General features: G+C 41.5%; 1 protein-coding gene and 1 non-coding gene across 2 annotated transcripts in view; one reads left to right on the forward strand and one right to left on the reverse strand.

The window, feature by feature from the left end:
* Nucleotides 1-27,773, reverse strand: part of KIAA1217 (KIAA1217 ortholog) — a 283,716-nt gene that overhangs the window by 212,537 nt on the left and 43,406 nt on the right.
* On the forward strand, nucleotides 16,076-16,148 carry TRNAK-UUU (transfer RNA lysine (anticodon UUU)). Its single transcript has one exon. It is a non-coding gene; the product is annotated as a tRNA-Lys (tRNA).

A 27,773-nucleotide genomic window follows, 5' to 3' on the forward strand; every position in this document is an offset into this window, starting at 1 on the left:
GACATTTCAGCCCTAACTCCAAACTAATCAGTTTATTCCTTTGGGATCCCCCTTTTTAAATATCACCATAATAATCCAGAAAAATTTTGCATTGTTTTGACTGTTTTATTTGTTCACGCATGTCTCCTTTAATTTTCCAGTGAGCTGTTTGTGATTAGAAAAGCACCAGAGAACTCACCAAAGCAGCTCTGTGACAGTGATTCAAGTATTATTTAAGTCTTCAAACAAAATCCTCCAATGTTGTTTCAGTTGATTTCAGGATACAGACTCTCCAGGCATGCCACAGAGGTAGAGATCACGTATTTACTGTTTTACCCAAGGCCCTGCGTGTGTGTGTTGGGGGGGGGGGCGGAATCTGACATGTAGCCAGAGTCTTAGACTTTTGGGATCCCTTGTGTTTAAATAATAGCTCTTGATTTGAAAAAATCTGCAAAGGAAACATAATCCTTAACAGGGTTCTTTTTCAAATTGTGGTCAAAAAGCCAGATGCGATAGGTTAATACTGTTTGTCAGTTCTGCAGTAGGACACAGAAATGGTGCCGTTTGACCAAAAGCATGCTTCTGATAAAAGCTTGTAAGTGGACAGGGACACAAGTCACTGTCCCCACAGACTGCCCTAGAAATGTACGCACACGCCAAAGAGGAACGGGAGGAGCAGAAGTGAAACAGCTGGCCAAAGTTCTCTAAGAGAAAAGCTGGTGGGAATCTCCCATGGGAGATGAGGCTCTGAAAAGTGCCCCCGGTATATGGCAAGAAAAAGCAGACTGGGTCTCTTTGTCCACAAGACCACCTCAGGGGGCTATACTTCCTATCCCAACAACCACTGTCGTCAATGCAGGAGGAAGGGTATGACAAAACTTAATATATAACAGAAGAACCTAAATAAGTGACAGATGGAAAACAAGCTTTAAAAAGAGAAAACAACTTGCTATCCCTGCTAGATATATTGTACTCCACCAGCCCTCCCCCCCCCAAAAAAAAGATCTTAGGAGAGATAGATACCTGTTCATATTATGCTTGGTTAAAGCTTTCTTTCTGTTATATTATGGTGGTAGGCTGAAACTCAGCAAAGGAGAAAGAACCATCCCCTTTTTTGTTTTTGTTTTTGAATCTATAAAACCCCACCTGAGAGATGAATGACAGAATATTTACAGGGATCGTTTTCAGGATACTTTAAGAATTCCAATAGGCTCTTATTTGGGGGCACTTTCGACCTTTTCCAAAATCCTCAAATCCATGCTGAGAAACTGTGATTAAGTAAGAAGCTTTCTTCTACAGAGGAGCACATTCCACACGTTACACTGATCTTGACTCCACTGTTCACAGATGACCTGGGAGCTCCCCTCCTACCCTCTGTCTTTACTCTGATTTCTGCCACCACCCTGGGCAGCTTCAGGGACCTGAGGACGTGCCTTTCACTCCTCCTTTGGCCACTTACCTCAGAGTATCCTTGCCTGCACTCCCTGGGCATTAACAGCCATCCCCTGGACCTTGGCATTGCTCACAAGTGCTGCTCCACGTCTGAAATCTTTAGCCCTACTCCTCACTTCCGATCACAAGCTTCCAGTTCTCACAACCCCAACTCTACCCACATCTTGTCTTTCTGTCCCCTTGCTGTCACCTGCCCATTCCCAAGTAGATCACGTGTCATGATCTATCACTTCCCCACATTTCTCTCAAAACTTTCAACTCCTTTGACCTCTTATCCTTTCCCAAAGCGACACAACCACAACTCTGCCTCCACTCAGTTCTGGATCGACCTCCTCTGTTCCTGGCCACTGCCAAAAAAAAAACCTCCTCAGCTTGATGCAAGGTGCCACCACCTACTTGTGGTCTCTAACCTTGGCTGGGCTCACCCGGTGCCTTGGTGATGATCCTTCTCCACATTCCTCTCTCCTTCACACACACACACACCCCACTCACACCTTGTCCGTTCTCTTCAAGCTCCTTCCTCACCAACATCCTCTAACACTCTCAGGAGAAGATCTTCATGGAAAAATCCAAGGCAGGCAGCAAGCCTTCTCCAACTCACCACACTGCCCCAGACCATCTCATCTGTGTTCAGCCCCAACCTCCAGTCTTCTTTCACTGACAGTGGAAAAGATCTTTGCATCCCTCCTCCTCCTCCTTCCGCCCCTGAAAGCAGGTCCACCTGCCAACTTTCTCCAGGCCTTCAGGCTCTCTCTTCCCAGGCTTCCTTGGGGACCACTCACTTCTCCTGTCTCCTTTGGTGAACTCCTTCCTTTCACAGTGAGGCATCCAGAGAGAGCAACTATATTCCCCACTTCACCTTCCCCTGGAGATGTCCATCAATTCCTGACCCACCGCCCCTGTCCCTCAACTAAAATGGCTCTTCCCACGGTTGCATGACTTCACCAACGCTGAACCCAACAGTGATGGCAATATCCTCACCTTAATGCTGTAATATTATTTTGTTTATGTTAACAAATATTAATTTATAAGTAATTGACTTTATTAAATATTAACTTATATTTGTAATAAGTAAATTAATGCCAGGCTTAATCCTGCTTATAAACTTGGAAAGGGATGAGGGAAATAAGAGCCAGCGGAGAGAAAGGGGTCAAGAGTAAAAAAAAGAGTATACAGACATGCCCAGGCAAACAGTAGGGGATTAATACATGGCAGCTATGTAAGTGTGAAGAGCATTAGAAGCAATTTTTGTAAAATGAACCTCAAACCCTCCTCATGGACTTGCCTAAAATGCAAATTTGATCATGTCACTTTCTTAATGATAATCTTTCGTTGTTTCCCATTGTCCGCAGGAGGAAGTCCAAGATTCCTTTTTTTAAAATTTTTTATTATGTTAATCACCATACATTACATCATTAGTTTTTGATGTAGTGTTCCATGATTCATTGTTTGCGTATAACACCCAGTGCTCCACGCAGAACGTGCCCTCTTTAATACCCATCACCAGGCTGACCCATCCCCCCACCACCTCCCCTCTAGAACCCTCACTTTGTTTTTCAGAGTCCATCGTCTCTCATGGTTTGTCTCCCCCTCTGACTTACTCTCCTTCATTCCTCCCTGCTGCTATCTTCTTCTTTTTTTTCTTAACATATATTGCATTATTTGTTTCAGAGGTACAGGTCTGTGATTCAACAGTCTTGCACAATTCACAGCGCTCACCATAGCACATACCCTCCCCAGTGTCTATCACCCAGCCACCTCCTCCCTCCCACCCCCCACCACTCCAGCAACCCTCAGTTTGTTTCCTGAGATTAAGAATTCCTCATATCAGTGAGGTCATATGATACATGTCTTTCTCTGATGGGAAGTCCAAGATTCTTAACGCGACATACCTTGTACTGCACTGACCCAGCCCCTGCTCCTTCCCGTCCCAATAACCCCCACTGCTCATTAAACTACTTACAGGCCCCTTGGACACACCATGATCTCTTTGCTTCCAACTCACTCTTTTGTGTCTGGCAAACTCTGACTCATTCTTCAAGAATCAGCTTCAGGGGCAGCTCCTCTGGGCAACCTTCCCTGATCCAAATTGCCTCCCATCTCCTTGCTCCCTCCTGGGTTAGGTGCCCTACCCCTCGGGTGTTAACACCATGTCCTACATAACAATCTTGTGCTCTCTCTCCCACATGCTGATCCCTGTCCATATTTGCAGTTCCATTTGCTGGGCCGTGGTTGCTGTCCAATATATACATTTGTTGAAGGAATGGTAAACAGAAATAGGACTTGGACAAAACACTGTAGAGTCAGCTACCTTGTACGGATTGCAGTGAATGTAAGAAGGTAAAGCTAAATGCTGGCCTAGCCCTGGGAGTTAAGCCCATCAAAATCATGTCCCTCAGTTTACAAATCTGTGAAACAGGAAAACACTTGGTAATATACTCTGACATTTTCAAAGTAAATAATACACAGAAAAAAAGGGACCAATATATGTGGTCCAACCTCTGTCCCAGTATCTCTCTTTTCTTTTTTTAAAGATTTATTTATTCATTTATTTATTTGAAAGAGACCAGGGTGGGGGCGGGGGGCAGAGAGAGAGAGAGAGAGAGAGAGAGGGAGAGAGGGAGAGACAGAATCTCCAGCAAACTCCCACTGAGCGGGAAGTCCGACTCGGGGCTTGATCTCACGACCCTGAGACCATGATCTGAGCTGAAATCAAGAGGTGGACGCTTAACGGATTGAGCTACCCAGACGCCCCCAATCCAGTATCTTCCAAATAAGCAAGTCATCTTGGCAAATAAGTAATGAGAGGAATATGGGGACTAAGTAACATGGCTATTATATTATTTAAAACTCCTGCAGTATTTTCTAGATGAGAATAAATGCCAAAGGCTGGCTAAATTTCAACTGGCAGGATTATATTCTGCCAACTCACTTCTTCTGCAGGTGTTCAAAATTGACCTGAAATACCCCTCCAAACCCGGTATTTCTCTGAAGGCTACTAAATGCCAGAGTTCACACTTAAAAAGAAAAGCAAACAAACAAACAAAAAACTTCTCACATTATTGAGATACACTTTATATATCTGAATTCTAAACAATTCGGAGAATCGAATTATGGTTTTATTTCATCAATTCGCTACTCGTAAAACTTAAAGCAATTCATTGATGACAGAAAGAGAGATGTGAGATGAAGATATCAGAGGTCAGATGTCTTATTCAGTTAAATCATGAACAAAGCAAATATTTTCTTGAAAACCGTTAAGCCACTTCTACTAACAGACTAAAAAATCCTTTTAACTAATTTCTTTGATTTCAACAAAAGCCATTTCCATATTCACAGCAGGAAGTTACAGAGTTCAGGCTATAAGCATGGAAGAGTATAGTAATTTTTTTTTTTTTATAATGAGCTTGGGGAAAAATAAAGAAGACAAACAAGCTTCCCCCAAAGAAAAGTGCCTTTAATTGCATCTACAGTAGTTGTGATTATTTCCTGTAATTAAAAACTTGATTTGTCAGCCAAAGTCTTCTCAAATATGAATGTGGTCGTTTTTGACTCACAAAAGTTGTCAGTGACCTAAGCATCCTAAGTGAAACCAAGTAAGAAAAACTTCGGAGAGGTAAAGTGCAGGCTGCTATTAAATCCAAATCCATAGGCACAGACTGGGGAATTTTGCATTATTTGATTGCATCAAATACAATCCCTGATCTTTGGCATAAAGTGAAATAAATAGGCTGACCAGGTAGGTCTTTCAACTGGTGGTAGGTAGAAAAATCGAGAGAGCGTGGGTGGTTTTTATTCATCAGTGCTTCCCTTCCTGGAGATAACAGAATGACTTGGTGAGAAACTACATAACAGAACCTTAGTGCTCAAGAGTCTGGAGTAACACAAAATTACCCCAAATTAAGATTTTTTTAACATTCCCTCGGAGAATGCAAAACTGTCTCAGAAAGACTTCTAAAGTCTCTAATCCCAGAATCAGCAAAGGGTGAAGAGGATATTAAGGGGGTAATGTCCTTGAAACTTTCTGCCTCATTTCCCATCAAATTAAATCTATAATAATACCTCCCATTGAGTCTTCCTTCCTGAATTGTAAACTTCTACAAGTAGGGTCGTTGTCTGGCCCATCTGGTGTGTGCAAATATATATATATATATATAGGTTGAAACTAAGTGAATAAATCTTCTAACCTGTACTAATGGAGGAAGGGTAAACCTTATTCTAAATTGGTAAGAAATCTTGTAAAATTAAGAAGCTGATGATAGAACTTAAGGTCTCTTAAAATACACAGGGTATTTTGGTTGTAAAAAATAAGTAAAATTATACAGAGAACTCTCAAAATTCAACATTAAGGAAAAACAATTAAAAATGGGGGAAAGATCCGCACAGACATCTCACCAAAGAACATACAGATGCTGAATGAGCATACTGAAATTATGCCCAACAACATTTGTCATCAGGGAACTGCAAATTAAAACAACAACGAGATACTACCATGAACTTATTAGAATGGCTAACACACAAAAATCTGACAATACCGACTGCTAGCGAGGGGATGCAGAGCAACAAAAACTCATTGATGAATTCGAAATGGTACAGCCGTGTTGGAGGACAGTTTGTCAGTTTTTTACGAAGCTAGACCATACCATCCAGCAATCTCCACCCTAAACATTTACACAAATGATTTGGCAGCTTACGAACAACTGTACAAACAACTCCTCACTAATGTTGATGATAGCTTTATCCATAATCTCCAAAACTGGAAGCAACAAAGTTATCCTTCAGTATGTCAATGATACCGTGTACACTCAAACAATAAACTGTTATTTACCATATAATATATATATATAATATATAATATATAATATACCATATATGTTATTACCATATAAAAAGCTATCAAAGAAGCAAAAAGACATGGATGAATCTCAAATGTATAATGGCAAGTGAAAGAAGCCAGGGTAAAAAGGCTACATGGGGTACGATTCCAATTATATGACATTTCAGAAAAGGCAAAACTACAGAGATGATAAAAAAGACCAGTGGTTGCTGGGAGTTTGGCCAGGAGGGAGGACAGCAGAACAGGTAAAGCACTGGGGATTTTTTTAAGATGGTAAAACTACCCTGTAGGATACTATGATGATGGGTAACATTACCCTACACATTTGTCAAAACCCACAAAACTTTAAAGCACAAAGGGTAAACTTCAATGTGTATAAATTTTAAAAACATCATTTAGGAGTTTGGGAGACCCCAGGATAAAATACAGAATGTGACAAAACAATCTAACTGCATTACAAATGCAGGAAACAATCTCACTGAGGGAGTGGGGGAGGTGCTAACCTAATTAACTTTGGGAAAGAGTGAAATCCACAAAACTGAAGACAGAAGAAACTGTACATAAGCACTGTACTCTGGTTGATAAATTCATTTCCCTAGGGCACTGGCTAACATTCTGATACCATTAGTCATGTATACTGGAAGTGAACGTTCAAGTAAATGAAGGACAGATGGTGGGAGGAGGGTTTCTCCCTGTTGGAGTGGAAGGTTTATAGATGATCAAGGGGAAGAATAATCCATGTGGTAATGGATGACAGTTGGAAACATCAGTATGAACTCATGTTTACCTTAATATCTATATAGATGATTACATACAGATATGTGTATATTCATGGGTTAATGTCCACACATATATTTCCCTGCTGTGTCATGAAGAAACCCTAAAAGAGGCAACCCCCCAGGAGCAAAAAGCAAACCTTGGTCTCTAATACTATATTCCAATAAAAGGAACCAGAATTCCTTAGCTGGTTCCAGGACGGTGGCAGCAAACATATAAGATGAATCTGGAGCTTCTTTTAGTGTCATAATATAAAGAAGTTCTCAAAGCGCGCACGTGCACACACACACACAAACACACACACACACAGGGATAAGAGTCTATCAAAGGAACACAGAGACCAACTGAAAGAGCTCCCAGTGGCCAAAGTTGGAACAATTTCAGCAACACAAGGTAGTATTAGATTAAAACCCAAAGTATAAATAAATATCCATGAGTCTAAATGGATATAAATAAATGATTAAATAAATGAAGAAGAGACAAAGTTCTCATGCAGAAGAAATACAAATAATGTATACAGATAAATCAGATGACCTCGGGCATGGTGATGGCTTCTTAGATGTTACACCAAAGGCATGATATATGAAAGAAATAACTGACAAGCTGGACTTTGTTAAAATGAAAAACTTTTCCTCTGTGAAAAACAATGTCAAGAGAATAAGAACACAAGCCACAGACTGGAAGAAAATATTTGCAAAAGACACATCTGAATGAAGTACTTATTATCCAAAATATACAAAGAACTTCTAAAACAACAATAAGAAAACAGATAACCCAATAAAAAATGAGCCAAAGACTTAGACAGGCAACTCACCAAAGAAATGACACACATGGCAAATAGCATGTGAGAAGATGTGCCCCCTCGTGTGTCATCAGAGAATTGCGATACCATGACACACCTATGAGAATGGCAGAAATCTGAACACTGATGACATCAAATGTTGGTGAGGATGTGGAGCAACAGGAACTCTCATTCATTGCTGGTGAAAATGCAAAACGGTATAGCCACTTTGGAAGAACAGTTTGGCGGTTTCTTATAAAACTCAACAGACTCTTAGAATATACTATAGCAAGTGTACCCCTTGATATTTACCCCAAGGAGTTGAAAACTTATGTCTACAGAAAAACCTGCTTATGGGGCACCTGGGTGGCTCAGTCAGTTAAGCGTCTGCCTTGGGCTCAGGTCACTGTCCTAGAGTCCTGGGATGGAGCCCCATATTGGGCTCCCTGCTCAACAGGGAGCCTGCTTCACCCTCTCCTTCTGCCCCACCCGCCACCCACTCGTGTGCTCTCTCCCTCTCTGTCTCACTCAAATAAATAAATAAAACCTAAAAAAAAAAAAAAACCCTGGTTATGGACATATACAGAAGCCAAAACTTTGAAGTAATTAAGATGTCTTTCAGTGGGTGAATGAATTAGTGAGCTGGGGGACATCCAGACAATGGAATTTTATTCAGTACTAAAAAAACTGATCTATCAAGCTATGAAAAGACATGAAGGAAACTTAAATACATATTACTAAGTGAAAGAAGCCAATCTGAAAAGGCTACATACTGTATAATTACAAATATATGACATTCTAGAAAAGGCAATGTTATGGAGACAGCAAAAAGATCAATGGTTACCAGGGGTTGGGAGTAGGGAGGACAATGACTGGGCAGAAGACAGAGCATTTTTAGAGCAGGGAAAATACTCTATATTATCCTGTGATAGTGAATACATTTCATTATATATTTGCCCAAACCCTCACAATGTACAACACCAAAAGCAAACCATAATGTAAGGTGTGGACTTTGGGTGATTATGATGTGTCATTATAGGTACATCAACTGGAACAAATGTACCACTCTGGTGGGGGATGCTGACACTGGAGGACGCTGTGCATGTGCGGGGGCAAGGGAGATATGGGAAATCTCTGTACCTTACTCTCGATTTTGCTGTGAACCTAAAACTGCTCTAAGAATTGTCTTCATAAGAAAAAAACAAATTCTGGGACGCCTGGGTAGCTTTGTTGGTTAAGCATCCAACTCCTGATTTCAGCTCAAGTCATGGTCCAGGGCCGTTCAAGCCCCATGTTGGGCTCCACGCTCAGCCGGGAATCTATTTGAGATTCTCTCTCTTTCCTGCTTCTGCCCCTTGTCCCCCCACTCAAATAAATAAATAAGTCTTAAAAAAATTTTTTTTAAATGCATCAAACAAGTCTTGCTTGAGGGAGAGTACACAAAATACCTGACCAGTACTCCTCCAAATCACCAAAGTCATTAAGAACAAGGAAAGTCTGAGAAACCCCGTGACACCCCACAAACAAACTAAAGAGACATGACGGCTAACCATAATGTGGGACCCTGGAACAGAAAGAAGATATTTGGTAAAAACTATGGAAAGTTGAATAAACTGTAGACTACAGATAATAATATAATAATAATATATCAACACTGGTTCATCAATTGTGACAAATGTACAATGTGAGATGTTACTAATAAGGGGAACCATGTGGGGGGCATATGGGAGCTGTAGTACTTTGTAATTTTTTCCATAAATCCAAAATTATTCTAAAGTAAAAAAGTTTTTTAAAAAATATAGAAATCAAGTTTAGGGGCACCTGGCTGGCTCAGTTGGTTAAATATCTGACTCTTGATTTCGGCTCAGGTCATGCTCTCAGGGTCGTGGGATCGAGCCCATCATCAGGCTCCATGCTCAGTGGGGACTCTGCTTGAGATTCTCTCTCTCCCTCTGCCTCTGCCCCTCCCCCCTCAAATAAATAAATAAATAAATAAATAAATAAATAAATAAATAAATCTTTAAAAATACATAGAAATCAAGTTTTGAATATTACTTGTTTCCTACTAAATATTGTTTATTGGCAGTCTAGTTTTAATAAATAAAAAATGTTGATTTGAAATAAGCTATCAATGTACCAATCTAAGGAATATTGTCCTTCACATGTATTGAGATTATCCTATTTGAATATATATACAAATTTCTCTCAAATATTGATAACTTTGTTTTCCTGAACAGAAAAATATACATCTAAATTGAAAGACTATAATTAGATTCATTCTTCTATTGAAATAGTTCATGGGGGGGGTCATTTTCAACCCAGAAAGCAGGCAAATTTCAACTTAAGGGGTGAGTTCAGTACCTTTCATTTTATTTCATAGCATCCTGTCACTTCCCAGCACCCCACCAGAGAGGTGTATTTGTCACAGCTGATGAATCTACACTGACATATCATGATCAACCAAAGTCCAACTTTGCACCCCAGACTATTCCAGAAGTGGCAGCAAAGCAAAAATATTCTGCTTCTTTTGATTTTGTTACCTTCTTGCAGACACTGTTTTGTCCTTAAAACATGGAACCTCATTACTTGCCAACTCAGGCAAGTCATGGTCCTTAGTCCTGTTTACAATTCATTAGCATGATGGGGCGCCTGGGTGGCTCAGTCAGTTAAGTGTCTGCCTTCAGCTCAGGTCATGATCCCGGGGTCCTGGGATAGTCCTGCACTGGGCTCCCCGCTCAGCAGGGAGTCTGCTTCTCCTTCTCCCTCCTCCCCAACCTTGTGCTCTCTCTCTCACTTGCTTTCTCTCTCAAATAAATAAAATCTTAAAAAAAAAAAATTCATTAGCATGAACCACATGCAAGTGCAGGTATTTGCCTGTTTTTGACATGTGTAAACGTCCATGTAAATGACTTCAACATTCCAAGTCAGTCACCAGTGGCCAATGATTTAATCGCTCATGCCATTTAATGAAGCCTCCCTAAGAAAATCAAATCATAAAAACCCAAAAGGAGGGGGTCCAGACAGCTTCCGGGTTGGTGACCCAGAACCCTTTCCCTTGTCCCTGTGCAGGGCTCCAAACTCCATGGGACAGAGCTTCTTTGTTCCAGATCTCTTCATCTGGCTGTTGATCCATGGCTTTTAATATACTCTGTGATAAACTGGTAATCCAATGAGTTCAAAAAAAAAAAAAAAAGCATTCCTTTCTAGAGAAGCGTCAGTATGATCAACTTGAGCACAGAGAAACCACATCTACCTCCTCAAACCTATCCCCATGAGCCCAAACTCTCCATCATGTAAAAAACGATAAGGGCCCACATGTCCATTTTATCTCAGGGAGTCATTTCTTCACCAAGATGAGTCTTCACTGAGCCTTGCATACCATGAATTTTCAAATTAGATTTTTAAAAAGTCAAATATCAAACCTGGAGACTCAAATGACAGATTTTCCTTAGAACATGAAGGCTGCAATCACCAGATGAACTTGAGCCTTCTCAATACCTCTCACCATTTTTTCTGTCCACTAGTAATACTATTTTCCCTTTTTTACCATAATACCATGTTTAGCACACAACTTTTCCCTCTGGCACTAAAAAAAGAAGCAACAGGCTTTAACTGGAGTTAATTGGTGACATTTCATTTTTTTTTAGATTTATTGCATTTTTAGTTTTATGAGTTTTCACATAAATTTCAGATTCTTACTGACTCTAATTTAATGACTTTGTCTAAATGTAATAAAGTAAATATTTTAATAGCTATTTATATTTAATATGCAGAATTCATAAGCCTTTGGTTTGGAATATCTTTCTCATACGCTGTTTTGCAAAAATCCTTCATGCCTTTCACAGACACACAATTTTCCAGATAAAATTTTCCACATACTCATTAATCAGCAATTCCTCCCAGTTGAATGGTAACAACTCCACTTGATTAATATTGTGGATTGTACAGTGATGTGTTAAACACAATTATGACTGAGTCAGACATCATCGATGCCAAAGGACTTCGAAATCAAGGATGCTACGATGCTCTGGGTCCCAGCAAACTATATAATGGACACTGCAAATTTATTTTGGTGCATCTACAAAACACAGATATAAAGGACTGGAAGGAGAAAGGGTAAGTCCCTAATTCCAACCCTGTCTTTTCCCCAATCATCACCATGAATTTGAGCCCATCCCCAGCAGATTCAACTGTCTCAACTCTTCATTAGTGATGCCTTTGCATGCAGCAATCTCCAACCTCTTTTTTGTTTTTATTTATAAACAAAGAGGTTGGTGGCCAATTGATGGAAGTGAGTATCTATCTAGTATGACATTGTAAAGCATGCTGGTAGTAACACCCAATTCATTTTACAAGGAAAATCTGGCTGTTGGAATTAGCAGACTCAAAAATCATTGCGCTCTGGTTCAATCCTGATCTTCCAGAACATACGTCATAGCTTGAGCGAGCATTCGTGTTTTACATTAGCCAGTGGCCACCTATGTGTGATGGAGCCAGGTACTGCACTGGTTCCTGTTGTATCAAAGTCATATATTTGAGGGAGTAAAACCGGGAGCTCATCCACCTACAGTGGTAAATCCTTGAAGGCAGAGATTATGAGGTAGTTTTCCTATTGATCAGGGGATCATGGGTCCCCAGGCACATATAAATTATGTGCCTAATTAATGCTTTCTGATGGAGATGGTGACAGTCATGACAGGCTACATATCCAGCTGGGTTTCTCAACTGAATAGAAACAAACAATGTAGTTGTCCATCACAAGTTAACCTGGCATCTCTAGTATAAGTGAAAAAGAAGAATTATAATTATTCTTAAAGGTGTTATGACAAGGTTATTGTATAGTTATTACTCGAAGACAGTCTCTAAAGTTGGCATTTGCTAGGCATCAGCAAAGAGATATGAGCTGAAATACAATGAATTTTCAGTTTTAAGAGGCCATGAATGAAGTTAAAACTGTGTATCCCTTATTTTGATGACTTGAGGATGTGCTTAAGAAATGTCGACAAATTTAAAAGGTTAGAGTGTGCCAAAAGATCCCACTTTTGTCTAAAAATATCTGTGCATAGATAAAATACCGAAAATTACAAACAAAGATGAAAACACGGATTATTTCTTGGGGATGGGACTAGGAGGGAATAGTTTTCATATTTTTCCAGCATTTTAACCAGAATAAAGAAAATTTTAAAAATTAGTATTTATGCCATTCCACAAAACCTGGTGATGTCCCCCCTAACAAAACTGACCCTTTGGATTTAGTACAATTCCCTTTGAAAGGCATATTATGTTAGGCAGGATGGATCAGAATAGAAAGGATGCACACTTAGATACAGAGTATGGGAGGGTCAAAATGCAAACCCTCACATCCCCAGCGCAGGCAGATGCTGGTAAGATGACCAATGGCTTTCAAGAAAGCCCACGGCATTTCAGTATTCTGTCCAGACGGAACTGGCGAATTGCTCCCATCTATGGTATACGAGCAGATATCCTAAAGAAGTCCACAAAGCTGCCTAAGGCTCTAGAAAGAGTGTGCATGGCCTCTTAGTCACCAGAGCCTCAAACATAAGTAAAGGATGTAGCACCACCTCATCTCCAACCTGTTTATTCATCTCTAATTGTATAAACCAACACAGGCATTATAACTTAGCAAGATGTTAAATCCCTTCATGTCATAGTGCCATTAACTTGGAAACTGAGGCACAGTGGGGGATTAGGGCACAGGGCCTTCTAGCCTCAGTTACCGTGCTAAGAAATTAAAGGGTGTGTTGGACACAGCATTCACTGTATATTCTTGGCTTTCTCTGGGAGATCTAGATCATTAACTGTGCCAATTTCCTCTGCAGAAACTACTTTAAATAAAGTGTCTCAAATAGAAATGCAATTTGGAGATAATAAGATAAGAGTCAGTTTTTCAAAGACGGAACATAGTTTTCCCAACGTGCATTTTGAATGGCTCTGTATAGCCTTTCCTGACCCAGGGACTGTAGCGCAGCCTTTCAAAAATGTTAAACTGAACACCAGTGAATGCTAAGAAGTCTCCTTTCTTGTGCACACAGAGGATGTATCCTTGTTGCTAATCATACAGGAAATCTTTGCAAAGCTGAGAGGTGAACATAAATGCCAAGAATCCCAAACATTAATTTTGATTCCTGTACCCTTTCTGCAAACCTGGAGAGCTCAGAGGTTTAAATTAAAATATCCTTCATATTATCGAAGAGAACACTTACACAATTAGAAACAACTGTATTTACCTACAGAATAAAGCCCTTTTGGTTCCATTTTATTTGCGAAGTAAGAGATGCAAGTGAGGCATGACTAGGAGGGCTCAAATCGTACACCCTGAGAGAGAAATTTCACAATCCCCTGAAGAACAATGTTTGATCGCCGAGTTCTTCAGCACTTAGACATTAGATTTGCTATTGCTGGGTCTTGATCTATGCAAATAATTTCCCTCAGAAATGTCTTACTTTCTTAGAATATTCTGTCTCTATAAAGTCCTCTTCACTATGTTTCTACTCATGAAAATTTGCTTTACTGAAATATAGTTTTTGGTTTTTTCCTAGCCAACAAAACAATGTAGAAAATTCCCTAACCTTTCTGTTTACCTTTCCTGGCTGATCAATATAACTAAGCAGAAGTGGCAGAATGCAAAGAGATCTGAGAAAGTCTTCAGCTTTTCTGGTGGTGCCTCGCTGTGTACAGGGTCTGTCCTACGACCATATCTCCTTGCTCTGCCCACTGCCCTCGGCTACCCCATCCACTCCGCCCTGGACTTCAGATGACCTATATGTAGGTGACTCTCAAATCAATCCCTCTAGCTCACATCTGTCTCCTGGGATTTACCCTGTGCTGTGGAACTGCCTAGTAGACATCTCCCCTCCAGTGTCCTATGCAATCCCAAACACAGCCCAAACCAAATTCCTTTTCTACTTCAACCTCTCAAACCATTCCCTCATTTGTGAAAGACACCATCATCCACCCTGATGTCTATGCTAGAAACTGGAGTCACCTGACTCCTCTTTCTCTTTCTTCAAGCTCACCTCCATTCTCTCTCTACCCACTTCCAACAGGGCCCTGATACCCATCACATCCTGTGACACCTGTGCTCAGTGCCTTGAACCTTGTTCAGTTCCACTGAAGACCCACGTTCTTTTCCCTCCAGGCCTCTGCATTACGTGCCTGTGTCCCTAGAAGCCCAGCCCTCTCTCTCCTCGTCTGGCTACCCCATCTTTCTCAGCTCGGTGGATGTGTTTCTTTTTCAAGGAAAAGTTTCCTACCCCACAAGTATGGCGTAGAAACCCCTTCTATGTGCCCTCATGTTGCCAACTTCTTCTTTTATCCCAGAACTTCTCACAGTCTATTTTTACTACCCGTTTGTCTGTTGTCCCACTAGACTGTAAACACCAGGTTACCCTGTCTCTTTTATTCCTTTTGTCTCCCTAGTGCCTAACACAACACCCAGACCAGAGCCAGCAGCCAAACATTCACTGAAAGGATGAACAGGACTCAGTATAAGGGTGCTGCCATTGACCTAACGCCCACTGCATGGCGGCCGCCTGCCAAATGCTCTGACTAATCTCTCATCCACATGACTCTGCAAGCTCTGTATTATTTTTGAAAATTTTACACATGAAGGTCAGCAGAATTAAACAGCTTTCTCCAAGTCACGCAGCTCATAAGTGAATCGCAAACCAGGTCTGCACAGTTTCAAAAATTCCTGCTTATCTCCCTGCAAACACCGCCTCTCTCTGCGTGCACAATGACCAGAGTTCCCATGCTTCAGGCCTCCTGGGGTCGTTCTAATCCATCTTCTACCCGACAGTCGTACACAAATGAAGACTTCCCAGATGCTGCCGGGTTAGGTTGACCTTCGCACGCCCACCGTGGCTTGAACCCCCGCGCTTCTCCATGGTGCCTGCAGCCCTCCCCAGAGTGGCTCATCAGGGTCCTGCTTCTCCTGGCTGTTTTCACACAGAGCCAAAGAGACAGCGTCACCGCGCTTTAAAGCATCTCACCCGTGTCAGCTTCCTTGACCGCCAAGACCTTGCATCAACAGGACAAAAGGCAGAAACCACAGAAAGCCACAGAGATAGTAGGGAGGCTTCCGCCTGACGAGTGCAGTGCCTCCCCCACTCTGCTGATGAGGCTTCCCTCTAGAAGGCAGACCTGCTACAGACGGGCTGGCTCCATTGCAGATGGGATCCACTCCAGGTCTACCTCAGAAACATATGAAAAATCATAAATTCGGCGGCGCCTGGCTGGCTCAGTCGGGAGAGCATGTGACTTTTGATCTTGGGGTCATGAGTTCGAGCCCCACGCTGGGCGTAGGGCTTCCTTAAAAATAAATAAATAAATTCGGCAATCCGGAAAAGGCCATTTCCTGGAATGAACAAATCCAGGCTAAGAGTGGATGTGGCCTCCATTTGAAAAGTCACCCCCTTTTAATCAGGTTAGAGTTAAAACTTGGTTTGAAGGAAACGGAAGATTCCCAATCCGCAAAACCAGGGATGGGATTGTAAGGGAACAACACATTTGAATATTGGTTGAAAAAGTTTTTGAACAACTCAAACCCAGATTTCCACAGGATTTGGTAGCTATCTCAGGAACAGTAAGGGATGCTCTCAAACCAAGGAGAACTAGATGGAATTTTAAGTCGTGCTGTCTTTTACATTTCTGAAAAGACCTTCTTTTCTCAAAGGATATCAAAGGCGAAATGCCATGTGATTTCCTTTGTGTTTCTGCGATCTGTTCAAATGACATCAATAAGATGGATGAGCAGCAAATAGCATCTAACTCCCTTTGTACTATTATTAGAATAACATGTAAAATCATACGAAATGAAACAACCCTGATTCCAATGACCTTGCAGCCCAATTCAATCACAGTTTCACTAAAGGAGAGTAAATCAACAGCACTCAAGCTGTGGAATTTATGAATTAGATTCAACCTCTCTTCCATACTGGAGCAGGCCTGGGTGGACAGAGAAATGGTGAGGACTGGGGCAGCATTTGCCTCCCCCTTAATATTCACGGTAACACTGTCAAGTTCACCAGAGGGTTGAATCTGAAAGAACAGATTAGAAAAGAATATCCCAAAAAAGCCAAGAAGGCAGAAGTGATGGGCAATGCTCCTGCTGTAGTCTGCTCCCGTCACATCATAACTGCAAATAAACTCTACTTTGGAAAATTCAATCAAAAATCAAATTACACTGATGCTAAAAATAAACAAGGCCAAGAGCATCAATCTCACCTGTATTTTTTTTTTCCTGGTCAAAAAAAATTTTTTTTATTGAGGTATAACTGACAAACTTTTTAAGATATTTAAAATGTATACATCATTCATTGTAAGCATTGTAAGCAAAGGCTTAATGGGAAGGAAAGCTACTAGAAACTACTGTATATTATACAACCAATCCTCATTATTCACAGATTCTTTATTTGCAAACTCGCCCACTTGCTGAAATTTATTTGTACCCTCCCCACATGAATAACCTCAGCACCTCTGCAGTCATTCGCTGGCAAGCAAAGAATGAGCACGCCCCTAGCTGATGTCCAATGAGGCCACATTCCGCCTTCTTGTTTTAGTTCTCATACTGTAAAAAAAAATCCTTCCCCCAGACCATTTAGTGCCATGTTTCCCACATTTCTTTTTTTTTTTTTTTGGAGATTTCACTATTTAAAATGGCCCCCAAATGTGCTGCAGCTTTGTCTGGGTTCCTGTGTGCAAGAAGGCCACAGGTTCAATGTTAATGAATCACCGATGCATATGACATAAGGTGGTTTTAAACAGAAATACATATAAAACAAGGCTTTGTGTTGACCGGTTGACAAGAATGTTGCGACCAGAGGCTCACAGGAACCTAACCTTGTATTTCCCCCTAGGAAATCCAGTATTCTCTAATAAATTCAGTATTCACCTATCCAGTGTCTTTAGCCATTTATAAAACTAACCACTGCAGATAACAAGATAACATAACTACTGCAAATAACGAGAATCCACTGTGTCTTCAAATTATAGCAAAAACATCACCAATATGTAAGCTAGCTCTTTTTGGAGGGGGAAAAGCCAAGGATATTTACAGGTAGTGGGGTCATCTTTTTTACTTTTTTGCAGACTTCCGAATTTGACAATTGCTGACCACTGGCTTATGTTGGATACTCTAAACTGTGATGTTTTATTAGAAATCAGTCATAATTGTTATGATTAATGCCTAGACATAAAGTATATTTTCATCTTAAACCACCTGTAAAATGGACTTCCTCGAAATGAGAATGTCACAGGTGTGATACTCATAGTCCCTGGGGAGTTAAGGCGTCCAGACCTCGAATCCAGTCTTACCTACTCTGCAGATGAAGACTAGGCCATGCTCACTCTGCAAAGCTGCTCTTTACCTAAAGCAATAGGAAATGTTATTAGGCTGCTGCTTCAACCAGGAGCATTATGCTTATTCCATCTATTATCCAGTCTAGGCCATGTGGCCTTTGTGATCCAAGGCCTATCTTTTCATGGAAATCTAAACTTCAACAACCAGGTTATTAGAAGAAAACCAGACAAATCCTCTTGACGTAGACTAAGAATCAGTTCTTTAACACAATGTTAACACCTTTGTCGCCATTTACGTTTGTCTGATTTGGGTACCGCTTTGTTAAATCGATTTCCAAGGTTTTTAAAAGAAAGCAATATTTGGGTTTTCTTGTCACCACGTCTTAGAAAGCATTAGTTACTCCCCCCAAATTACCCAATTATATCGGACCAATCTGAAAATAAGCATCAGTCACCTCAGGTCTTCCCCTGACTTTAAAGTTTCTAGTTATTTACATAAGATTAATTCACAGGTACATGAGCCGTCAGAATTACTCTTGATGCTATGTGGCGCACGAGCCATTACCTTATTATTTATGAGATCTCAACAGTTTTGTTTTGTTTTGTTTTTTTTGGTTTAGGATACATATTTCTAATTCATTTGTACTGTATTGGAAATTTGGCTGCACTAAGTGCCTGCTCCAACTGAGCTCAAGATCTTACATTTTTATGTTTGGGAATATTATCCACATTCTTAAATTGAGATAAGGACGAGACACCCCCAGGTCACCCTCAAAGACAATGTGGGGTTCTAATTAAGGATGTGGTGTGGTGTCGACAGTAGTACCCAGAGAAAAGCAAAGGGTCTTTATGTGGGATCCTCATTGCGTTGGGATAGCAAGCTGGATGTGAGAGATTCTGCCATGTCATTTGCCTCAAGTACTCCAAAAGGAAGAACCTAAAAGCAACCACGAAAGGGAAGTTGCAAGGGTATAGATGGTTAATGCCTCCCCTCGCCTAAGAATGCCTCTAGAGAAAGGGGAATGGGAGAAAGAGAAATACTTAACTTGATGTTTATTTTTCAAGTGTTCTTCCCTGTTCACACTTTGCAAAAGTTAATAAGAGTCTGATCTCTTGATAGGAACCACAGGGAACTTTACCAGTTTCTCAGCATAATTCTTACCGTCTCGGTCCCTTGAGTTGGGCAAAACGAGGCATCTTACACACACAAAAATACCAGCTTCTCTCTCTTATGTATTTAGTGTGGCTAAAATAATTCACTGCACTTGAAATAATTTTTAATATTTCTTGCTTCACAAAGGCTGCTCTCCATAAATAGTCAACAGACCAATTGTCTAAGGGGCAGAAGGGTGTAGACTTTTTACACAATGGGAGTCCCCTGACATTCCTCCAGCAGTCAGAGACTTCTTTCTCAGAGCCCTCATCCCAGAGAAAGAGTCAGACTGGAAGCTATTCCCATGTTTGCTCTTTTTATTAAGACTTCTCAAAGAACACTTTATTTGAATGTGCATTTAGAAGAAAAGGAAAGTTAAGAATTTTTCCTCCAGGCAAATAACTCATAAGGGGGAAAAAAAAAAACCCTTCAACATGATTTATTTCACAGGGATCACTGAGGAGGGTGTGGAAACAGATCTCTGATGAAATTCCAGGGTGGCTGTTAATGGTTGCCTTGAAGAAAAAATAAGTAAAAAAATTTCAAAGACAATTATTAAATAAATCCATTACTATTATAACAGCTATCTCAATTTGGCTAGAATATGGCGAGACCTTGTGGATGTGCATTCAATTTGACTGGAATTGGACAGTCAACTTCAGTATTTTATTCTCAACAACAGTGGAGCGACTTGGTGAAGGCAGGGTTTCCCAGAACGGGGCTCTGGAAATTCATGCTCTTCTCAATGGGTTGCTCACTCAAGGAATTTTGGAGTTAAATAAATCTCAGACATCGTTTCCTCCTGCATACAACCTGAGCATCTTTTCCAAAAGATAAGATTACCAAAACCAAAAAAATTAAGGGACTGAGGTCACACATCGAGGTGGGAATAGGATTGGGCTAGACTGGAGGCCCCCCAGCCCCCACCCCCGCCTGGGGCTCCTAGCGCCATCTTGGGCCTGAAGTGAGCATCGCTGCCATCCCAAAGTGGGTAGTGACCTTCCTGGTGGTTCTTCCCTGTCTAGTTTTACTGCCTAAACACCTTGCATCTGTTGCAGGAATGGGACCCTAATCGTGTGGCGAGAAAGGAGTAGGGGGCCGGAGAGAACTTCTAATGTCACCACTTGGCTAAGGTAGAAAAATGCCAGGTTAGCGTCCCACCCCAGGCCCCCTCCACATACCCATCACCGCCATATTTTTAACTCTTGTGAGTGTCCCCACGAACCCTGGTCTCTCTCTGTTTCTTGTGGCCAGCCTAAAACAGAGGTGAGCTCTGCATGAACCTGACAGTGAGCACTCTTTTGTCCGGTGTGAGGGCAGGTCACGTTTTTGAATGAAACAAATGTTCATGGAAGAGGCTGAGGCGGGAGGTAGCCGAGGAAGATAGTTAGAATGAGACACGCGCAGGGGAAAGTTTGTTGAAAGGACTCCGTGAGAAAAATTTCATTACCCCTATTCTTCATTCCCTAATCAAAAGCAAGTAATAACTGATGGAATGGTTGTCCTTAGCACCAAAATTCACACCTGTGATCTGGAATCTCAACCAAGATGCAGACAGTGTGCTGGTTATATTGAGAGATCTTCCCAATACCTACTGCCACTCAATATCATTCTTAGAGAAGTGATTACACAACCCCATTTAACCGGAGCGCCTTATGGAGATATGTGTTAATATTTTCCCCTTCAGGATGACGTATTTCTATGTCAATCAAAATAGATAATAATCCTAGAATTAAACGGCATTTTTTTTTGTAATTTTGATACCAAATGGAAAAAGAAAGCTTCAAAAGTGCTTTGAGTGGAACCTAAGTATGAATGAAAGGAAAAACGACAGACAAATTAAGACTATGCTTTTTCCAATGACACTGAACCTCAGTCATTTTCTCCATGAGGATTTGAAAACCCTGTAATTCTCATAGAAATCTGGCAATCTCACCCATTTTCCCTCAGAAGAATAAATAGAGAGCTATACATTGTGGCTTGTAGTTCAAAGACATATGGCTTTAAAATGGAGATGGGTGGTGGGGGGGTGGTACATGCCAGGATTCTCTTGTGTACCATCAAAAAAAAAAAGAAAGAAAGAAAGAAAGAAAGAAAGAAAGAAAGAAAGAAAGAAAGAAGTCTAAGCTACACTTCTCAATGCAGTAGCTTCATTTACCCCCTTTATTTTTCATGCTTGTTAACTGGCGAAAAGATGAAAATAACAAAAATGCCATTCTTTGTGCAATTTAGTGACAGTGTATTCTATTTCAATGGAATGTGTGCGCATGAATTGCCTTCACAGTGATGGAGGAATGGTCTGGAAGTATTTTAGCACCCGCTTGTAACAGGAGAAGAGCATCATCAGAACCTGGTAAGTGGGTAAATGTGAACCGCCTATTCGTGCAAGTGTCACAGAGCTGGAAGAGACGGCGCTCAGCAGCCACACGTACTCTTTACCTCAACAACAATCTTGGGTATTGATCCAGGATAATCGTTCAAAATGTGAAAGATTTACTCAAAAAGATGATGCAAACTGATCGTTCTCTTTTGGAAATGAAGGAATGTATTAAGGATTTTCCATTACCGACACCTCCCTTCTGGAGTGAGGGAAACAGAGCAGACCAGTGACTTGGGGAGACCTGGAACCAGAGCTTAGTAATCTATTTCCATCACCTGCTGCTCTCCTCCCCGCCACCCACTGCAACACCCCAAGCTGGGGGACACTCTTCCTTACTTGCACGGATTTGGGTGTGGGTCTATGGCAGATCATGAAATGAAGGGAAGAGACAAGGGCTACTCTCACCATCTCTTACAACCACAGAAGAGAGATTTATTATTTTATATAGCATGGGGCCCCAAGCTTTGGGGGAGGGATGGTTTGGCAGTCTGCTACTCCTAAAGGGGCCCCTTGATAAGTATCTGCATTGTCTGAACATTATCACAGAACGTGAGGTAACTAAACATAACCTCTGGTGGTAGGTGCACAGAACAAAAAGACCAAGGGCTCTTTGTCCCAATTTCTTTGAGAGAAAACCAACGCCATGCATTTTGCCTTCCGTGTGGTAAGCCCTGAGTGAGTGGGTGCTCAGACCCAAATATGAGCCTTCGTGTTTCTGCCAAAGTACAATTTGCTATAGGCTTTTTTGATGAATGTTTAAAGCAGTCCTTTATATAAATGGACGAATCTTGGCAGGAGGTTAGCAAGTCAATTAATTGGCAGGGAGAACGTGCAGTGCAGTTTTACACCTCATTTTAAAGAAGAATTTCAATTGTAACAGGTTGTTGACATATTGTACACAGGGAACTGTTAGTCTGTCCAGTTTTATGAAAATCCAATATAGGAAATTGGACCTTTCTTCCCAAATGAACTAGGGAGTGATGACTTGCCCCAGAATCCTTCCCTGTTCGCAGACAGCATCTTGTTTCTGCTTTTGCTTTTTTAAATTGTGTTTCTCCTGGTAACTCACCGTTAGACTAAGTGCACTGATGATTAACTAACAGCTAGCGAAGGAAGCTTTAGGGCAGGAGAAGAGAGCTAAAGGGTGAGCTACCACTGCCAATTACAGGGTAACCAGAAAGCAGACCATCTCTTTAATTAAATGTAAGATAATGGGAATTGCGTCTGATTTACGAAAATTCAACCTACATCCAAATTTCAAGGCTCCCTCTATTGCGAAATGTTAGGCAGACCATTCAGCGGCGTGCGCCAAATATTAAGTTCTTTCTACATCAACACATGCCAAGTATCATGCCAAGATGAAAGGAAAACAGGTCTGCTTCAACAGGTGCTTTTTCTCTCTTTAAATCATTCTCAAGCATATTAAGCATTAACTACAAAAATAATCTGGACCGTTTAAAAAAGCCTACTTAGCTATATTAGCAGTCTATCATGCTTTTATGATCAATTCAAATACCCCTGCTTTCTGAAGCGCTTCCAGGTTCTTTCACCCGGGGAGAACTCTCCTCCTCTGGGTTCCTATAATGCCTTACCCATATTCCCCGCAGAAGATTTACTCCATCTATCGTGTGTGTGTGTGTGTGTGTGTGTGTGTGTGTGTGTGTGTGTGTGCCACTAGACTGGAGATCCTTAAGAACACAAACCATCTTTATTAATCTTTATGTTCCCATGAGCTTCGTGAATTCCTGGCTCTTAGTGGATGCTTAATAAGAACTGATTATTGTATTTATAAAGAAGAGGAAGAGCATCAAGTTTAAATAATTCAATGTCATTGTTATCAAAACTGACAATTTCTACTCGAAACTCCTCACCTCCAAATACACCTAGTTTACATGATCACAGTAACATCCTACCAGGGTTTTCCTTTGTTTGTTTGTTTTGATTCCTGTCATCCAGCCCCGGGGCGGGGAGTTGTGGATGAACAGCATGATCCACTAAAGTAATGGTATCAGAAGAAGAGAAAAGATGAAGGAAATATCTGGACAATCAACAAAAAATAATCAGTCTTTGATCCTATTAATAAGGTAGGAAATCACTTTTAGGTTGGTGTTCATTATAAACAAACCCCTTTACGGTTGGATGTAGTGTTAATAATGGGGTTATCTAAAGTGATCCAGCAGTCAGGGTGACGCTCTGAGCCGGCCCTCCCTGCCTGCTGGCATATCTGCTTCCACCCTCCTTCCCCACAGTGAGGAACCTACCCCCCATCCCCTCTGCAGCAAGTTTCATCATCCTCATCTGCACAAAGGGAGAGAGTCAAGTGACCTTTCTGCTCTGAAATTCTCAGAAAGAAGAAAGGCCCCAGTCAACTCAAGCTGGGACCAAGTTTGAACACCCACAGATGTGGGCCGTGTGTTAGCATCATCCTCCAGATGAGGAAGCTGAGGCTGAAGCTGCTCAGAACTGAGGAGTCCCTTGGGTGCTACAGTTTAAAACCAAGTGAAGGAGCACGATGTTACAAATAACAATGCAATCTCAATAATAAGAATAAAATTTGGGGGCGCCTGGGTGGCTCAGTTGTTAAGCCTCTGCCTTCAGCTCAGGTCATGATCCCAGGGTCCTGGGATTGAGCCCCGCATCGGGCTCCCTGCTCAGTGGGAAGCCTGCTTCCTGCTTCCCTGCTTGTGTTCCCTCTCTCACTGTGTCTCTCTCTGTCAAATAAATAAATAAAATCTTCATAAAAAAAAGAATAGAACTTGAAAATTAAAAAGAAAACAATCAGTCCTATTAAGGAATACAGGTAGGGGCACCTGGGTGGCTCAGTCGTTAAGCGTCTGCCTTTGGCTCAGGTCATGACCCCAGGGTCCTGGGATCCAGCCCCGTATGGTGCTTCCTGCTCTGCAGGAAGCCTGTTTTTTTTTTTTTTTTTCCACTCCTCCTGCTTGTGTTCCCTCTCTTGTTGTGTCTCTCTGTCAAGTAAATAAAATCTTTAAAAATAAAAAATAAATAAACAGTACAAGTATCCTGATGAGCTGAGTAATGTATAGAATTGGTGAATCACTACATTGTACATCTAAAACTAACATAACACTGTATGTTAACTAAAATTAAAAACATAATAAAAATATTTTTTCTAAAAAAAAATTCAAGTCTTCACATATCCACAGATTCAGAACTGAATATAATGTGGCTTCCAAGGTTCTGCATAAAACAAAGCGTCTTTTGCCCTTTTTCCCTTTGGATTTGTACTTTCTCCTTCCTGTTCTCTAAAGATAACTCCTGAGTCCTTTGATTTCCTCTCTGGCTTTTGCTTCTTCATACTTTCCCAACTCCTTATCCCACGCACGGACAATGTCAGTCCCCTGAATTTAACCTCCCTAATCTTTCCTTAACACTCACCACAGTTGTAATTATTTCATATTTGATTCCCCCCCCTAAGAAGATGGAAACCATCTTGCTCACTGTGGTATGTCCACGCCTCGCACTGTACCCAGTAGAAAGTACACACTCACAGTGAATGCAGGGAAAAGGGGAAGGAGGGAAAACATACCTTTCAGAGGGAGGAAGACAGGCGAGACCAAGACATTAAGATGGGAAACAGACAGCTATGGCTGGTGGGCCAGTGTCTCTTCACCCTCCACTCTTCCGACTCTGAGTTGCTTCACCAAAGAAGTCTTTGTTCAGAGTGTCTTGGGATAAAGACAAGAGCTTCAGCAAGAAAGCTAAGGGGAAGGCTGAATACGCAGCAGTGCATGTTGTGGGATTAAGGAGTGTGGGCTAATAGGAGGAGGAAGGTCATGGTGTTGTCAGTTAGAAAAGATTTTTTAAATATTTTCTAAAGGACCATACTCACACATTGCGGCTTTACCAGGATGACCGTTATTTGACCCGAATGCAACGTAGGTGGATCTGAGACCATGTATAGGACGAATTTAAGCATTACTTATGGTCAAAGACATGAAGTCTTCAAGTTTAGATAAATTATGAAGGCCATGGCACATGTCTGTATTTTAAATTATCAAGACCAACACAGTAGTAAGTCGAGATTAAAATAACTTCAGAAAAACTTTGATGATACATGTGTCAGATATCCGCTTTCCATTTTTTTTTAAGATTTTATTTATTTATTTCAGACAGAGAAAGAGAGCGAGAGAGAAAAAGAGCATGAGTGGGGGGTGGGCGGGGGGGCAAAGGGAGAAGCAAACTCTCCGCTGAGCAGGGAGCCTGACATGGGGCTCGATCCCAGGACCCTGGGACCATGACCTGAGCCGAAGGCAGACGCTTAACCGACTGAGCCACGCACGTGCCCTGCCGCTTTCCCTCTTCTTTACAAATCCCCCACATTGTTTTCATACTACAAGTCTTATCCCAGCTATCCTGTGAAATAAACCTTCGAAGGAAGAGACAGAAACATGTTATCGCCCACAGTTCAGTGATTTCCTGGAATGTTCTGGGCCACTCCTTTTTTGTGTGTGCTTTTCTCTTCTTCTTCTTCTTCCTTTTCCTCCTCCCCCCCTTCAGCCCCCTCCCTCCGCCCCCTTCCCTTCTTCTTCTTCTTCTTTGAACTCTAAAGCTGGTATGACTAGTTCAACACACTAATACAAACCTCAACTTTCATCTCCTTATACAACTGTGGAAATCTGGTAAAATCTGAACCCGTCTGCTTTGGTTCCTTCTTGACTATTCCCTTCCCAAATAACCCTTCGGGTTTGTGTTCACTAACAGATCCTTCCACAAGGCAGCTTTTTCCTGTCCCTCTCTATGCCTCAGAAATACAACAAAATAGGGAGAGACTGAATTTCAAGCACTCCAACACAGTTTTGACCTTTATTGTGTATGTTCTACCTGGCCCCAGAGAAAAGAAAGACAAATCACTCTATACTTGCCCTATGGATCTGAGGTGTGTGATTGAGAGTACATCTAGCACTAGATCTATAATTACCCTACAAAATTATAAATACTCCTCCCAAACCTACTATTCAGTGGACAAAAAAAAAGGGGGGGAAATATTTTCATAATAAAAATGTTAGAGGCTCCACACAGAAATGTAAACGTATGTTCATTCAGTTAGGTAAGGGCAGTCAGCAAGTCCAATCTCAGAGAGAAACAGCCTTTCAAACCTGAAGAACTAAACGCACTTAAGTGGTTGTTAGTCTCACAAACACACATGGGAAACAAAAAACGAACTATCTTTGGCTGGCAAACAAGGTATTGAGAGATTAAAATGCCTTATCAGAGTCAAGATGAGTCAGTGATGGCAGAAGTGGCAGGACTTTGGCCTTCAAAAACCCAGAATCCCTCCTATATGACACTTAAGACACCACCCAGCCTCTCCCGGAGGGACCGAAACCCAGGCAGGAGGCGATGCAGTAGCCTGATGTGGCAAGCGTGTCCCACAAGAGCTAAGCACAGTGGAGTGACCCAAGTCGTGCCCCCCTCCCCCAAAATGGCCTAGCATTTGGCACATTTTCAATTCTCAGCTTTGGGTGAAGCCCTTGCACGCACATGCGTACACTCGCATATCGCGTATGTCTGGGGCAGAGAAGCAGGAAGACCAGAATGGGTGACCTCCGCACAAGGAGGTGCCGAGACACAGACAGAAGAGTATTCCTCTCGGGAGCACTTTTTATGTGGGTGGATCTTTGCCCTGGTCCACGATATGGAAGTTACTCAAGAGTACTTTCGTAAGGTGTTTCATCTTCAAGGAAGCCATAGGAAGAGCTCCCACTTTCCCTAGCCCCTTCAATTAGGGCTTCTGTGAACATGTACTCTTAAGACTGATAACCACCCAGTCTCTAGAACAGCCACCACCTACCTACTAATTGGTACCAGAGGTCACTGTTTCATCACTACTTGGTCAACCAATATTTCACCTTAAGGTCTTGTTCTCTTTGCGTGACTCTGCACTGTGAAATAATGTCCAAATCCTCTTCAGGGCAACCCTTTATGTAGTTCAGACAACAAACCCGCCACCGTCAGCCTTCTCTTCAGCATGAACCCATTTCTTTCACCCTCCCATTACTCTAGCGTTTGTCGCCTTTTCCTCCCTGAATCCTCTGTGGTAACTACAATGGGCCTGAAGACAGTGACAAAG

The sequence above is a fragment of the Callorhinus ursinus genome, unplaced genomic scaffold, assembly GCF_003265705.2.
Source record: "Callorhinus ursinus isolate GAN/ISIS: 27379988/994484 unplaced genomic scaffold, GSC_fseal_2.0 scaffold63, whole genome shotgun sequence".
NCBI lineage: Eukaryota > Metazoa > Chordata > Mammalia > Carnivora > Otariidae > Callorhinus > Callorhinus ursinus.